The sequence below is a fragment of the Alligator mississippiensis genome, chromosome 8 (genome assembly GCF_030867095.1).
Source record: "Alligator mississippiensis isolate rAllMis1 chromosome 8, rAllMis1, whole genome shotgun sequence".
NCBI classification, from domain to species: domain Eukaryota; kingdom Metazoa; phylum Chordata; order Crocodylia; family Alligatoridae; genus Alligator; species Alligator mississippiensis.
The window spans coordinates 69,880,291-69,897,457 of NC_081831.1; the positions used below are offsets into that span (position 1 = coordinate 69,880,291).

General features: G+C 44.6%; 1 protein-coding gene across 1 annotated transcript in view; it reads left to right on the top strand.

The window, feature by feature from the left end:
- Window positions 1-17,167, top strand: part of TENM1 (teneurin transmembrane protein 1) — a 1,265,690-nt gene that overhangs the window by 175,625 nt on the left and 1,072,898 nt on the right. Inside the window, exon 4 of the mRNA XM_059732824.1 lies at window positions 3,289-3,379. The gene's annotated coding sequence lies outside the window, so the exon portion shown is untranslated. The remainder of the gene's footprint in view (window positions 1-3,288; window positions 3,380-17,167) is intronic.

The following is a 17,167-nucleotide window of genomic DNA, read 5'->3' on the forward strand; positions in this document are numbered from 1 at the left end:
GACTGAAATCCTGAATTGATTCTAAAGGCTGCTTGCAGGTGTGAGAAAACCCCCCAAACCATGCTTTAAATTTGGCGCAGTCCTATGCCGAGCCCAGCACATGCCCAGAAGAAGCGTGTTACTTTGACTCATCTCTGCAGCATCTTTATAGATCAAGCACTTTGGTGGGGGAAGAGTTGGTGCTTTTATCTAATACCTGATTGAATCAGCTATTAGATAAAAGTGCCAAAAAGCCCCGCTGAAGCACCCAATCTATACAGACATTGCAGAGCTGGGTCGAACTAACGCACTGCTTCTTCCAGTAAAGTGTATTTTTGGTTGGTTTGTTTTGGGGGTTTTTTCACATGTAAAAGCGGTCAAAGAATTTTAATTTCAGAGAGAGCTAAAATTCAGGACTCTGGTAACACGTGATAGACAAAGCAGCACCATTTGAATCCAGAACTTGGTCTTGATCTCCTTCTGGATCTGATCTACCTGTAGTCTAGGAACAGAGTTACAGAAAAACAGGTTTTAGAATGGCTACCATGTTCTGCTTTTACTGACTGAATTTTGGGGCAAAGAATAATTTTTTTGTGTCAAGATCATTAAAAAAATATATTGGCTCTGGAATATAAAAAGTGCTCCTGGGGGAGATGGGTCAGAGGGAAGAGCACAGGGGAAGGTGGCAAAGATGTGAAATAAAATGCACAATTTTAGGAATAAATTAATTTGATTTGTATTGTTGTCATTATCAAGATATAATTTTGCATTAAGAGCCACATGTTCATCCTATCACTATAAGGAGTGGCACATTCTGGACCTTAAATTCACCCGTCTTGGAATATATGCAGCTTCACTGTTGTTCAGGAAACCTTTTGCTAACTGTAGGTCCAAAGATTTCCTCAAATGTCCTTCTGTGTCATTCAGTCCTCTCAAATGTCATTCAGTCCAAACATTTGCTCAAATGTTCACCTTCAGTGAAGATCCCACAGTGCAAAGTAGGGAGTTAGTTGCAGGCTAGTGGTACGTACAAGCATTGCGTTTAAATTGGTCTAACCAAGGTTAGGTCCATCTAAATGCCCAGTTGTACAAGTGTTCACAGGATGTGCCTGCACATGTTCACAGCACAGGTCTGGGGGTTGGGAGAGCCCAGCCTTTTGAGCCAGTCTTGAAGCTGTGCTGTTTTACCACCCCTGCCAAGCCCCCACCCCACCGTGCACTCACCAGTCTCCTTGAGCCCATCAGCCTGCCCCCACCATGGCACCTCTGCCTCGACGAATGCTTGTACATGGCAGGATGTGAATCAGGTTTGGGCAACTCGGAGCAAGCTACCTAACCTGATTTGAAAGCTTATTTATTCACATCCTAGGTGAACAGTGTTTATCACTATTGAGTGAATTAAAGGTGAATATGCTAGAGAAAGACTGAATTTCCTCCCTTCCATGGCCTATATCTTTTTTGAGGAGAGAGGAGGGAAAGAGGGGATGCTCTAGAGACAGTTATTTTAATTTGTGTTTCTGAACATTTAATACAAAACCAAGCTTAACTAGAATCAAATCATAGTAATCAGAAAAGTAAGAAATTATTGTTAGGCTATTCAGAAGTAATTGCCAGGACTGGTTCTGCCAGGAAACATTCTCCCAATAATTTAAAGTCTTATAACAGAAAAACCAATCATTAGACTCAATAATTGTCTCTGAAATAGTTTCAAAATGAATGAAGACTGGAATGATTATTTGAAAATAGATCACATCCTGGCAAGAAATGTTCAAAAATATATATTTATAATGACTAATTTTACCTTAAATATGCTGTAGTATCACCTGCTTACATAACTGTATATTTGGGTAGGAGGTACTTTTACTTTAAACTTCTTATTGAAGAGATATGGTAAACAAAATAACAATTAAAGGCAATTAACTTACAGAAGAAAAAAATCAAAGCTTTATCATTGTGTTGATTCCCTTTTCTCAAAATTGCAAACTACCAAAGCAGTGCAGAGGCTGAGATTTTCCTCCAGATTAGTTGAAAAGCAACTGAAAATTAAAAACTCATGTACCATATCTTAAATCTGAAATGAAGTAAGATTGAGATCACAGTGTCATTGTCAAGGTGACTTTCCTGAACCTGAGAACTGCAGAATGCAGGTGTGTAGCTTAATATAGAGTTTCATGGAGTTAAAATAATTACTTTCTAACAAATAATGCAATTATGCTGTAAAGTACTATCTTTATTTCTTTTCTATTTTGATACTTATTCTCTTTTTTATTTCTATGTTTCTTGTTCTGATTTCTTCCCTCATTCCATGTTTTCCTCTCCATAGCAATTTTTTTCTTATTTCTTATATAACCTTTCCAATTCATGATTATGTTGGCATTCTTTATTTCTTTCTAAAGGAAGAATGGCATAAGCATTGGTGAGATGCACGCACGCACGCATAGAGGTGTATATGCATGTATAATATACATGTGTATGTAGATAGATAGATATATGTGTACATATAGATATATGTGTATATGTGTGTATGTATAAATATATATGTATGTGTGTATATATATGTGTGTGTGTGTGTGTGTGTGTACACACACACACCTATATTCAAATTACATGTGGATACACCTTAAAACAGGACAGTCATCCTATACAAATTAGTATTAAAAGGCAATTTATATTCTCAAGGCATCCTTTCTTCTTACAACCTTGTTTTCAAGTGAACGTATAAGCTGAATGTATGAGATCTGTACCTACAATGGTGATGAACCGGTTCAGATTCTGATTAAGCTGTTACTAATACTGCTTGTCTTACAGTTGTGCCTAGTAGCTCCAACCAAGAATATGTTTTATTTTTTCAATATGAATTCACATATGAAAACATTCCTATCCTGAAGAGCTCATGGTTGATGCAGATGAGAGAGAGGAAAATATCTTTATCTTCATTTTAGAGATGGAAAACTACTGGTAAGGCAGAGAGATTTGGCCAGGCTCACACAAAGTTTGTATCAGAACTAGGAATTTAATACACAGCTCTCCTAAATCTCAGTTTAATGCAGTCACCCCTCTTGCTTTCTAAGTAGTGAGCTTCAGAATCAAAGCTCCCTTGCCAGAAATACAGAATTCAATATAAAAGACTATTGGTATCTATGTCTCATGCTATTACAAACTCCAGGAATGGTGTGTAAAAACAACGGTGGCTGCTTTTCTTAGGTAGCCAAGAAACATGGGCATTATAGGCTAATAAACAGAATGATTGAAGTATAGGAGAGGCTAGTCTTCTTTTACTGAGGCCAATATGTTTTTTTCCTTCAACAGAAATTGCAGTGTTCTGAGTATCATAATTTCATGCAGCCTTCTATAACACGTGTGGCTTAAGAGCTAAAGAACGGAATTGACTGTATATGTGGTAAGTTAATCCTTTGCTGTTTTAGCTTCTATAGTCTTTTTATCACTTAAAAATGAAAAGGTTCAAAGCTATGCAAGAAGCGGGTTCTGGACTTGTACTCCGAGAATAAGTTTGGTTGTTTGAATAAACAATGTGCCAAGCTTTTAAAGCACGATTCAGTTTAGAGCTCTCTACGTTTCATGATGTGAAAAATTTTCATAGGCTGGATTAGCTTTCTTGGGGGACCCTTGACATTGTCTTGTAAGCTTTCGCCTTGAGGAATCTGAAGGGTTTTATTCTTGTTGAGTCTGATGACTCTTATTGATTTGATTGTTGTCCTCTGGAAATCTCTTCAGATGCACTCACTTTCCTTACAGAGGTAGATTAACTGTTTGACCTTTAAGCACTGCATGAAAATCAACTCCTTCCTCTTAAATGCAAAAAAATGTCTTTCTGGTTAATGTGTTTAGGAGAAACCTGAAGTTTTTGTTGGGATATTGTTGCTACAGTCCCACTCTATATTCTGCAGCTTGCCTCATGGCAGATTGTTTCATTACCCAGCAGTACCGTTAATCTTTTTTATTAGCACCTTAAAAATAAACAAACAATGATTTTGTTGTGTTTGACACAAGTAGTGCATTTTAATTTTGTAGGCTTATATTATTGACTTAAAAACAACAGCAACAACTCAGATTGAAATACTGACTTACAAATATGAAAACACTATTCAGATGTGTGGGAAATATAATGGCATCTGTTATGCATATTAAATGAAGTGTACAATTTTTGTATCTTCCACATGGAGCTTATCATTAATTTAGAAAGTTGGTATTAATTAATTTTGAGAAATAATAACTTGTTCATTTTGCAGTTATGACGATAGTGTTACATGTCAAGCCCAATGTACCTCTTTTTCGGAAACAATAAGAGTTGTTTTGAGTTTCATGATTACCTTAATTTCAAGAACATTATCTGAAAATAGGAGGTCCTTGGAATTCTGCTTTCTTAGTTTATTCCTTCTTGACACGCCGTTCCTCAGAACTATATGTGGTCCTTTCTTTATGTGACAGTCAAAATAATAGTAATGGCTATGATGTTGATGCCGATTTATATATTCAGGAGTAGTAGTATTTTGCCTTGGTTATATATTAAAAGTATACCTACACTAATATGTTTTACAAAAATAATAAAGTCTTCACCAGCTGTCCCCAACTGCATGTGAGTATAGAACGTGGAGAACTGAATATATTGCCACTATATTCTACTTGTGCTGGAAACTTCATTCAATTGGACCCCTCAGGAAACACCAAGTCCTGGATAGACTTTGTGTTCCTTTCCAAGGGGGGAGGCAGAGAAGGCTTGCTCCACACCCATCTGTTTCTCAGACCACTGCCCCCTAACCATCCAGGCTGACTTTTAAGGAAAATTGTTCATGTCCCAAGTCAAGTTAGCCAAATCATTTCCAAATCCATGAGTCGTTCAAGAACCATATTTGGCCCAGCTACCAGCAAGGATCCTCCACCCCCGTCTGGGGCTTCAGATGCTTCTAAATCCTTTGGCAGGCCTCCTAAGTGCAGGCCCAAGCCCAGAGGCTTAGGGTTGAGATACCCCCAAGTTTCACTTGCCCTCAACCATATGACTGCAGGAGCAAGCTAGGAAGGAGTCTCCCGTTTCCATAAAGTCAGCATATAGCCAAGGTCTTCCCACTGTAAGTGAAAGTGGGAGGCTAACTCTGCATTACCTTAGTTAAGGAACTACCCCTGACAAAGAAAGTGGTTTCCCCTGTAACTAGGAAAACTACCTTAGTAGTCATGATCTTTCCCCAAGAGGCAAACATGGTTTTTTTATATTTTTTTGCAACAATATTGATTTCTATATGTCTATAAATATATATATATATATATATATATATATAACTCCACCTCCAACACTCTGCCAAGTGGCCCTTGTGGTTCACTTGGCAGCTCAAAAACCTGTTACACAGTTTGCACTGTGCAAACCTGTGCCTGCACAGCTATCTCTATACCCATACCCCCACCCGCTGCCCTCTTCAGAGGGTCTATTCCTGAAAAAGTCTATGCCAGGCTTCTCCACCAGATGAGGTCTGCCATTTCTTTCCCATTGTCCTCTTCTGTCTTCCTGTAGTACCAGTACATTTCACTTAGTCCTATTTTAATACAGTCCTCAACTGTGGGGTCTGAGTGACTGTTTATGAGCAGATTCCTGGTTTTCAACAGTGCATACCTGAAACAGGATATGAACTGGTTCAAGCGAGCTGTTGGGATCCCCTGCTATCTGGTCAGGTGCCCGTGGAGAGCTGCTTCCCTGGTCAGGTTTCTGAAACCTGTCACTACCAGGAGAAGCACATGGGCTTTCTTCCATACCTCCCTGGCATATGGGCAGCCCCAGAAGAGGTGGTTGATCATTTCTGCCTGCCAGTGGCAGGTCGGCCTTGGGCAATTTGATGGACCTCTCTGCCCTGCACTGTTTCTTCATGCCCTCACGGGGAGTGCCCAGTGGGCTGCCTGCCAGTTCAGGTGTCTGTGCTTCTTCTGCAGGTCCTTGTGGAAGATTTGCTCCTACATGGCCTGGCAGCTGTCACCAGGTAGTGAGTCTACCAGTAACGTGGTGTCTCTTGCCCTTACCACCTTGCATATCTTGCATTGATTCACCAGGGTCACTATGGTAGCATCATGCAGCGTGTATTTCTCTCAAAATTGCTTCAAGATCTTGTAAAACCATGGGGAAAGCATGGTCCTGGAGAATGGGTCCATGACAGTCCTGATTGCAGTAGAATCGGGTGTCAGGCAGGGCTGCCCACTCTCCCCAATCCTGTTTATTTGTGTAATGGAACCATTAGCACAATGACTAGGACAGGACCCCTGCATTAGGGGAGTGGAAATCCCTGGGAGGAACGGGGAGAAGACAAAAGTCCTTGCGTACATGGATGACCTGAACATCACATGCAGAGACAAAGGGTCAGTGGAAAGAGCACTACAACACACCCAGGTATACGGAGCAGCAGTAGGGGCCAAGCATAATGTAAGCAAAAGCACCTGCCTAGTACTGGGTAAGTTCAAGGACCTGTCACCCCTAGGGGTTTCCATCCCCTGAGAAGGGGTAAAGATCCTAGGGTTGGAGTTTGACTCAGAGGTGATGAGGCAGAGAGCATGGAAGAAGACAGAGGCCAAGGCCAGACAGAAACTGGGCCTATGGCAATCATGCTGCCTGTCAATGGGGAGGGTGGGTGTCGCTGATGAAGGTGGTGCTCCTGCCGATACTGCTACACACCGCTCTAGTCTTTCCGCCCTCAGAACAAGTCATTCGCAGAATCTGGAGAGCCAAAAGTGTTTTCTTTTGGAACTCCACATGGGAGAAAGTGGTGAGAGCCAAGCTGTACAAAGCAAAATGGTCTGGAGGCAGAGGGATGCCAGACATCCTCCTCTTCCTCTGGGCCAAGTACATGAGCCAGTTTTTCAAACTGGCAACTGGAGTGGAATCTAAAACAGCCAGCTTTGTTAAGTATTTTGCAGGTAAGTTGCTGCAACAGCAGGCCAGAGGCAAATATTTTTTTTTTAAATAAAATATATTTCTATATATATAGAGAGAGAGTTATATATATACATCCTCTATCATAAACTTTCCATCACACATCTTAAAACTGCATTAAGAAACTAGACCTGTACAAATAGGGAACTATTCGATTAGGATTTGGCCAATTTGGATGCCAGCAATTCGATCTGGAGATTTGGATCGCTTTTCTGATTCAATTTGGCTGAATCGGCTTCAGAAGATTCGGAGCCAATTCGGAGATTCGGCCATAGAGTATAACGAGGAATCAATGAAATATCTATAACTTTGTCATTGCTTGGCTGATTTGGATGAACCTTATAGGGGTGGTAGCCTCTGCTGAGAGCATGAAGCCTACCAAGCTTCAAGGTGATAGGTATAGGGGTTTTGGAGAAACTGCACCTCAAAATTGTGAAAGCAAAAGTCATGTCATGTGTGCTTATTACGCTACAGCAGGGTAAAAACTGCAGGGATGGTAACTTTTGCTGGGGCCACAAAGCCTGCCAAGTTTCTTGGAGATAGGTGCAGGGGTTTCTGGGAAACTGCACCTCAAACTGCTATCAAGCAAAACTCATGTCATAGGTGGCACTGTGTGTTAAGGCACAGGGGAGTGAAAACTGCAGGCCTGACGGGCCCTGCTGCAGCCATAAAGCCTGCCAGCTGTCAAGGAGATAGGTGCAGGGGGGTTCTGGGGCCCTGCACCTCTGGCCACAGGCAGGCAAAATTCGTGGCAAAATTCGTGACGTGGGTGGGTGACACTATGTGTGTTCAGGTGCGCCCTTCCCGGTGCTGCGGCCTCTGCACAACACGGCAGTGTGCTCCAGTGAGGACTCCTCCTTCCCTACAGCCTCAGTCTTGTCCACCACTGTAAACGGCAGCAGGTAAAAATAACATAGTGAGTGGGCCGCAGCACTAGCACAGTCGCACCTGCAGCATATCTGGTAGCCTTGCTAAACTGTCATAAGCCTTTCTTTCTTTATAAAGGAATTGAAAGCAAGGAGTAAAGATGTTGTGTTGGATATATGTTACTCGTGGTGTGTGATGGCTTATCTTGTGTTTTTATGTTTATATGTTTATTATGAAAAAAACCAGAATAATTGGAGAAATATATCTTAGGAAGCTTTCAGGTTGAAAAACCCTTTGTCAGGCTGAGGAAGCACCTGAAGTTGGTGTGTGTCCTGGTCCTGAATGGAAGGAATAGTAAAGAAGCCAGAGGCTGGTCTGGCAAACAATGAAGCCAGTCAGTGAAAATGGAAATGGAGGCATCAGGGGGTGAAGGACAGGCTGGGGTGGTTGAGGGGGAGGGAGAGGGATATAGCAACGCAGGTAAAATTGCAGGTCCCTGGGGACTCAGATGTCCGGTAGGTTGCAGTGTGCCAGAACTCCACTGTGTATATTGAGTCCATGAGTTTCTGTACCTACTACCTGGGCGGTGGATGAAGTGTAGTTTATAGGCCCAGCTCTGAAAAGTGGTTCATACATTCAAACAAGCACTTAACCTCATCACCGGAACTGAAGCCAACTTCCTACAGCTCAAAACACAAAACCTGCCAACTATCTCCAGTAGCCCCACAAACTGTACACCCAAATCTATCAAAGACAACGACACCCAACTACCTGTGGGGGCATATTCCTCACTAAAAAAACACTCTGCCTCCAGTCTTTCAGTCCTGATCCTGAGAGGGAACAAATTACAACCATTTTTCACAGCCAGGCCTATGAACTTCACTTCATCAACCTCCTAGGTACAGAAACTCATGGACTCAATATAGATTAGACAGTGGAATTCTGACACGCTGCAACCTGCTGGACATCTGACTCCACAGGTACCTCTGCACTTTCGCCTGTGTTGCTACATCTTCCTTCCTCCTCGCCCCCCACCCCAGCCTGTCCCTCACCCCCTGACGCCTCCATTTCCATTTCCATTTTCACTGACTGGCTTTCTTGCCTGCATTGCGTGCTAGGCCATGCTCTGGCTTCTTTACTATTCCTTCCATTCAGGACCAGGAGAGACATCAACTGCAGGTGCTTCCTTAGCCTGTCAAAGCATTTTTCAGTGCAAAAGCTGACTTCCCAGGCAGCTAAGCTGAGCTCACTGGGAGCCTCACAGCTGCACTGCAGCCAGCAAGCCTCAGGCCTGTCAAAGATGTGACAGGTCTGGGCTTTCCCCAGCCAGCACTGTGTGCAGGCATGCATTAGCTGGAGGTTATGGCACCTCCTACCCGCCTTTCACTAGGGGCTCGTTGGTCCTGGCATTTACTCGGCTGCCACACCACCAGCAGTCCCACCAGGCCTCTCTACTCTGGCAGAGTGCAGTTTCAGTGGTCATGCCCAGGACCTGGGGCCTCCTCCTTTCCCATAGCTCCAGCCCATACCTCCAAGTTCATCCTGGTAGGGGAGTGAGCTCAGCAGGGACATGTTCTTCCCCTGCTGGCTGGTGATGCAGTGAGTGCCCCCTCCAGCTGAGAGCAGGGCAATAACTGGTTTTAAAAAAAATGAAAAAAGGAAATTGGTGCAGACAGAGTGAGGAGGGTGGCACTCAGTCCATTTGCAGGTGGATCTTGGGGAACCCCAGTAGTGGGAGGTTCACTTTCAAGAACACCAGCTGCTCCACCAAACCAGGATCCAAGCTTGTGTGGTGGGGTGTCACAACATCCCCAGCAATGCTGAACACCCTCTCACTTGGAACACTGGTTGGTGGCCAGGACAGGTGTTGTTGGGCAACCATGGCCAGATCCTGCCACATCTGGCTGCGGCTTGCTCAGTAGGCCAAGGGGTCACAGTCCAGTGTAGCCACTGAAGCCTCAGGTCTACCTGCCAAAGGCTGGGGTCTGGTGCGTTTGGACCCCACCATTGAAGCCATGCCCTTGGCCCACATTGGCAGTGGCTGGTGTGGAGGGGACTGGTTGGTGCTGGTGCCGGTGGTGGTGGTGTTGGTGCTGGGAGTGCTGGCATGGGAAAGTGGATCCCTCTCTTCCACATCCCCTCACCTCTGCCCTTTGGCCTCCCTGACTGTTGACTAGCACCTGCGTCCAGTGATAAAGGGTTTTGGTGACGCCAGTGCACATGCTCCCCTTCACCCTCAGGTTGCACATGCTCACCAGCATGTGGACTGTACGGGACTGCAAGGGATCCAGCTGTCTCCTGATGCCCGCCTTCAGCTGCCTCACTGGTGCCTGTACATCTGGTGAAGCAGCCTGCCCCAGCCAGGAACATTGATCCTCTGGAACTTCTCCATTTGGTTCTCAAGTTCCCTCACTATGGGAATCACCTGGCTAAGGAGGGTATCACAAGTGCTAAGGTCTCATTGGCCTCAAGGAAGGGCTTTAGGACCACCAAGATCTGGGAGATGGTACCCCACTGAGCTCTGTTCAGGGGGACTACTGATCCCTATCTCCCCAAGCAAGGCCATCTCATGGCTGGCCTTCTGTTGCTTCACCAACCTTTCGAGCATCAGGTATGTGGAGTTCCACTGAGTCTCCACATCCTGCATGAATTTGTGCTGCGGGAGGCTCAGTTCTGCCTCTTTCTCCCACAGCATCTTGCCACCTTTGATGCTGCGGTGGAAGTAGCCTGCCATCTTCCTGCATTTTGAAATCAGATGGCTTGTAGTGGTAGTGGTGGTGGTGCCACCATCGGCAGCCCTGTCCCCCTCTGAGGCATCCCTGACTATGAGGTGCAGCCTGTGTGGTTGGGTGACTATGAGGTTAGCATCACGGACAGCCTTGACCATATTGGCCCCATTGTCAGTGACCATGAACCCATGGGTGAGCTTGGCCTGCCCAATGAGCCACCCCCACCCATGTGGTTCATGGCCCCCATGAGCCGTGTGGGACTCATCCAACACCTTGGCTTGGAGGAGAGCCCACCAATGGCCTGACTGATTGTACCAGTGCCCATGAGGGAGAGGTAGGCATGATCACCACCCCAGCTGCTCCAGATGTCAGAAGTGAAGTACAAGACTATCTGTGGCCCTGCCTTGTGCAGCTCCTCCCTCAAGTACTCCCTGCATGCCTCATACAGGGGGAGGGCACCACCGTCCTACTAAAGGTGGTGTGTATGGGCACTTGGTATGATGGGGCCACAAGCGCCATGAGCCACCTGAACCCTGGCTGCTCAACTAGGGAGAAGGGCTGGCTATCCAGAACAAGCATCTCTCCAATAGTCTGGGTGATCTTGCTCGCCTTGAGAATGAGCCCCATTCTGTCTGCAGGTTTCCCCCACTGTTCTAGGGTGACCTGCCTCTGCTTTGGGGGGACGGGGGCTTTGGAGCGAGTGGGGGACTTCCCTTTGGGCATACTCACATTGGTGCCAGGCTGAGCAGAAAGAAGGGCAAGGGAGTGATGCCTCCTGAGATGCAGCAGCATCGCGATGGTGGTGAAATGTTTCACCTCCTTGCCCTGGCTGATCTGCCTTCAGCAGTGATGGCAGATAGCAATCCTGGGATCATCTGCCACCTCAAAATGCTCCCACACTACGCCACTCACCCACTGCTGGGTTGAGGGTGGGGATGCTGCCTTATCCCCCTCCTGAGCAGGCTGAGGCACAAGAGCAGGAGGAGCTGCCTCAGCTGAGCCACTTGCCTGAGCCTCTACAACCTCAGCCTCCTCTGAGGTGCTGCTTTCCAGAGAAGGAGACCTGGGTCTATGGGAACTTTGAGAGGTGTGGAGCACAAACTCTGATTCCTCTTCGGTCCCCAGAATTGCTTGAGCCAGGGTACACAGGTCCCCTGGTTCCAGCTCCATCTCCTCTAGCAGTGGGAGGCTTACGCTGGGAGATGACATTTGGGTGGAGGAGACTGTCATTCTGCTGTTGGTGCCTATTTCTGGAGTTAGGGGAGGTGGTGCAGAGATGTCAGGTACAGGTACTGTTCCCACCTCCTTGCTTCCAGACCTGGCATCTGCCTTTCCAGCACACTTCATATTAATCTTTCCTGTGCTGCAAAAGGGGTGTGTGTGTGTGTGTGTGTGTGAGTGAGTGAGTGAGTGAGTGAGTGACTCCTTTTGTGTTGTGTGTTTTCTTTATTCTGTGTTGCATGTGTGCACTGCACTCTGCTTTGATTGATTGTTTGGTTGAGTAACGATGATTAAGAACTATGTAAAAATGTGTGCTATTTGTCGTTGTCTTCTGTCTGTGCTGTGATGTATTTATTTACTACGAATTATGAATGGGAAGTGTGACTGCCCTTTTGTGTTGTGTGTTTTCTTTCCTCTGTGTTGCATGCGTGGACTGGACTCTGCTTTGATTATTAATAACTATATATGATGTCTTCTTCTGTGATGGGCTATTTATGTGAATGTGTGATGACTACTGTACTACTTGTTCTTCTTCTGTGTTGTAATGTATACCTAAAATAATATATCTCCATCTTCTAGGACTCTGAGTTCTGTGTTGTGTGTGTTAATCTCAATCTGAATCTCTGTCTGACTTCTTTGTTGTCTCTAGTCTGTATATAAACTATTAAACCTAACTATAATTAATAATATTAATAACTAATGTAATAACTATACAATCTCTTCTATGAATATCTGATTTTTCTTCTTCTATGTGTGTGTGAGTATGTGTGTGCAACGTGTGCTTCCCTGCACAGTGATGGACCACACTGCCAGGGAAAACACTGAGCTTTCTTTTTTAAAAGTATTGCAAAAATAAATAAATAAAAGAGAACAAATATAAATTGAAAGAAATGATTTGGATAAGTATCAAGTAAATAGCTTCTAAGCTAAACTAAGCTAAGCTAAGCTAAACTATATTTTATCCAATCCTTTCTAAGAACAAAAAAGACTGACTAACTAGGAAGCAAGCCAAGCAGTCCAGTACCTTTTCTGGCATTGTTGCTCACTCAGAACCAGCTCACAAAAGGCGCAGCAAGCCTGCAGACAGAGGCTTTTATGCTATTTCTATGTCCCTCCCCCCAGACGCTGTGATTGGAAAGGCAGTCAGAGAGAAATCACAGTCACTGGCCAGCTGGAGATGTCAGTCCTCCCCCTCCCCCCTCCCCACCCCCACTCCTTCTTCTAAGTTTCTGTTTCCTCAGAAAGACCACATTTGAATCTCCAAATGGCGAATCTTTTCTGAATCAATTCGGAAAGTTTTAAACTTCTAGTGTTTCAATCCAGATTCAGAGATTTGGCCTCCAAATCAGGCCAATTTTTCTCTGGGTTGAATCATGATCTAAAGCTTTGCATAGCCCTATAAGAAACCCACGATTCCCATTATAATAAGTGCACCCACCCTCCACCCTTCCCTAAGTCAAACACAGCCCCTTAGTCCGAGCCCCAGTTGGGAGTTTATATTCTCAGTTCATTCACTGTCCTATTGACGTTGTTGTCACTTCCACTGCTGCTGATCCTGTTGCAGTCCTTCTTGCTATCTCCAGGTCCAGTTGCATCTCTGTCCTCTTCATTCTCTCTGTCCACTTCCCCTTCTGGGGGGCGTCTTTGAACAACCTGTACCAGGTGTCTCTTTTCCAGATAAAGTTGGCTGCATCTTGTCCATCCTCACTCTCTGATTTCCAGTGGTAGGACCTAAGTTTGCTCAGAAACATTTTACCGCAGTCTGGTTCCTTGTGCTCAGTGTACCTGTATAACTGGAGGTTCTTGCATTGCCACGGGGTGCTCCTGGCACAGGACACAAACTGGTCAAAATGCATTGTCTGGGACCTCTGCTGCTCAGTCAGGTGTCTGTACATCTTCACCTCCCTTGTCATCAGCCTGACTCCTGTCATTCTTTCAAAGAGCTAGCATACCTTCTTCCACACACCCTTGGCATACGAGCAGTGCCATAGAAGATGGTAAATGGTCTCTGCTTCTTCTTGGCAGGTCTCCCTGGGGCAATTGGGTAGAATCCCTTGTCCCTCCCTGTACCTCCATGCCCTCACTGGAAGTACTCGGTGCACTATCAACCAACTTAAGTCCCTGTGGTCTTTGAGGAGGTCCTTGTGGAAGATCCAGTGCCAGATGGCTTGACAGTCCTTGTCAGGGAGCATCTCCATGGTTGATAGCCTGTCTTTGTCTCTGACTGCCTTGTCTATCTTTTTGTAGTTGGACATAGTCGCCGGACTTTCCTTCTGTAACCCATACTCACTCCAGAACTCATTCAGGACCCTGTAGAACCAGGGCTGCTTTATGGTCCACGGTCTCACATTGGTTGGTGCGTACACCTCCACCATCTCAGAAGGTGACCTGCAAAGAACTTTATTAGACAGGCTGTTTTGGTCTCATGCCCGGTCGTCAGCTTACAAATTTGACTCATGTACCATGCCCGCAGAAACAGGTGGATGTCTGGCATCCCCCTGCCCCCAGCCCATTTCTTTCTATACAAGGTCTTCCTTGCCATCTTCTCCATTTGGGATCTCCAGAAGAAGACAGTCATGGCTCTCTGGATTCTGTGGATGATATGCTTTGTGGGGCAGGGCGGGGGGAAGACCAATGTGGTGTACGGAAGCACTGGTAGCAACACTGCCTTTATGAGTGCCATGTGCCCACCCACCCATGGAGAAGTGATGCTTGTGCCATATACTCAACCTCTGCTTTACCTTGGCCTCCTCCTTCTCCCAGGCCCTCCTTCCACTCAGCTTGGGAAGACAGGAAAAAAACCCTCTTCCCCTCCTGGTGGTGCTGCTGTGGAGGTGTAAGACCCAGTTCTCATTCACTCACTGGAGAGCTACAGTGAGGAATGTGGAGTGAGTGAGTGGAGAGTTTATTTCTGTATTTATTAGTATACTCCTGGTGTATGCAAAATGGGCATGCAAATGGGTTATCTTCTTGTTTGCTTTGTATTGCTCATGGTGGCTAGCTGGTGAGTGAATGAGAACTGGGTAAAAAATTAATCATTATCCTATACCTGGCAATACCATCCCCTCGGGGATCTGGGGGGCCTTGGGTCCAGGCCCAGCTGGCCCATGCATTAATCTACCTATGCTCAAACTGCTCCAGAGTTTATTGCTTTGAATTGATTGCAAGTGTAGATGCATCCTCTATGTTGGTAAGTAACACTGGTTTGTGTTAAATTCTTACAACCAGTTAACATTTTTTCTTCTCATTTTCCTAAAAAGAAATATTTACAAATGGTCTGTGGTAGAGCTGATCAGTCAATTTATTTTAAACTGACTTTCTTGCAACCTCCCCACCGCACCTCTCCAACACTCCTCCCTCCCCCCCCCCCCATCTCTGCTCCACTGCATTATGATTACTTTAGAAAAAAAGATTCTGGACATTAGATTTCTATAGGAGCTCAGGGCAAAAGCTTCATATTTTCTTCTTCTTCCTTGGATTTCATCCAAAGCCAATTCTGTTTAATCTGCCTGCTGCTGCACTGGAAGTGACATCTGTTCAAATTTACACTCTTTATCATGGCTGACATGTTGTTTGTGTGTCTGTTTACCCCAAGCCCTAGTTCCAACTGCCTCTTGCCGATAATTTGTGATTTCTTCCTTCGGTCTATCACAGGTTGCTAGGCATTGAGTCTCTGTGTATGGAATTTTGGTATTATTCCTTGTTTCTTTTCCTAACTCCACCTGCAACTATGTTTAGAAAAAGACAGAGGAGTCTGGATATAACATGTGTGTCAAGAAATAAACTGATAGAAGATGTGTGTGTGTGTGTGTGTGTGTGTGTGTGTGTGTGTGTGTGTGTAGCTTGCTATCCCAAAACACTACTAAAATACCCAGAGGTGATCACGTAACCTGACTTGAAATCTAATAAAATGTGGTCTCCGCCTGTGATATGTTTAGGCTGTTCTTTGCAAAACTAAACAAATGCTCAAGAAAAAAGGACATTGCACTATAATTTATAATCAGACATTGCACTATAATCAGATTTATAAAGAGGCCTGAGATAAAACTATAGTTAAAACTAGAGCAATAAGCTCAAGAAATAAGATCTGATTTGTGTGCATGTGCATACACATACACAATATTGCTGAACACAGACACTCAGAAATTGAAACAGACCTCACAAATCATGAGTGTGGCTTATGATAAAATATCTTTAGAAGTTGTAACTATAAGGTTGTTTTATTTCACCTTTTGGTTTCTGAACCTTTTGGGTACATTGCATTTTTAGTGTATCCAATTCTTGCTGCATTTTCCATTTTTTTCCTACAACCTTGATAGCTAAAGTCTACTGCTGCCCTGCCCCCAAAATTATAAAGCTGGCCAGAATAACAGCGGAGGGCAATACTAAGTATGTTAAACACACGTGTGTTCTTGCTAGAATACACTTGCTCTCTCTAACATGGGTCTGTATTAGTCCCATTCCCTACTCCTACAAAATACACTTATTGGCCGGTAGTAGAAGCTGACACACCTTTGAGCCAAATATCCACAACTGCATGTTCCATTTATAGAATAAACCTTGCATCAGTTGACACAAATCGTGTCAAAAGTTAAAAATATTAGAGACAGTGGAAATGTACAGTATGATACAACCCATTTTCCCTTTCCCTTGGGGTTGGGGGGAGCAGGATTTAGGGGGCACCATGTGCATCTGTGTACACACTTCCCTTCTTCTACCTCTCCTGTTCCTGCTTCTTTCCTGGTATTTCTCTATGATGGCTGTGATGCTGAACATTGCCCTTAGGACACTTGGTGAAATAGTAACACACAAAGTAATTACTTTTTAATGATTTCACGGGTGTCAAACTCTTTGCCCTGTTTGCATTTCACAGTAGTAATGTTATCTAATTTCCACATGTGTAGTTTGAGAGTGGCTGGGCAGATAAGGTATTTCAAAGCTTGTGCCTGTCTAATTACTCAAAAAGCAAAATTCTTAAAAGTTTTTCCTGGAAATGAGCTAGCTAATGGAAAAGAGCTGGGACCAGGTGGAGAGAAAGTGTGAGTGAAGTGGTGTCACACAGCTCTGGAAAGCAAACCCAGCTGGACACTCTCTTCAGGTTGCTGTGTTTTGGTGATCCATGTGTTCTTTTAAGCTTCTCTTGATTTCAGTAGGACTCAGCAAAATATTTCCTTGACCACTCTAGGGCCCATTGCTGGCCCAGGATTGCTGCCTTAAAACCAATGATGATACTCCAGGCTCCTCCAAGCTTAAGTGCACGCTTTCCCAGAGTTCCATCTTTGCAAACAATCTGGGTTTACAATTCCTCTCTTCAGAGCTACAAGACAGCTATAGGAAACCAAAACTTACAGACTTTGTAAGGATTCGAAACCCAAGCACTTCTTACTTTAGCTAGCCTAAGAAATTAAGAGATCTACCCAAAACAGTGAAACTACCTGTGTAT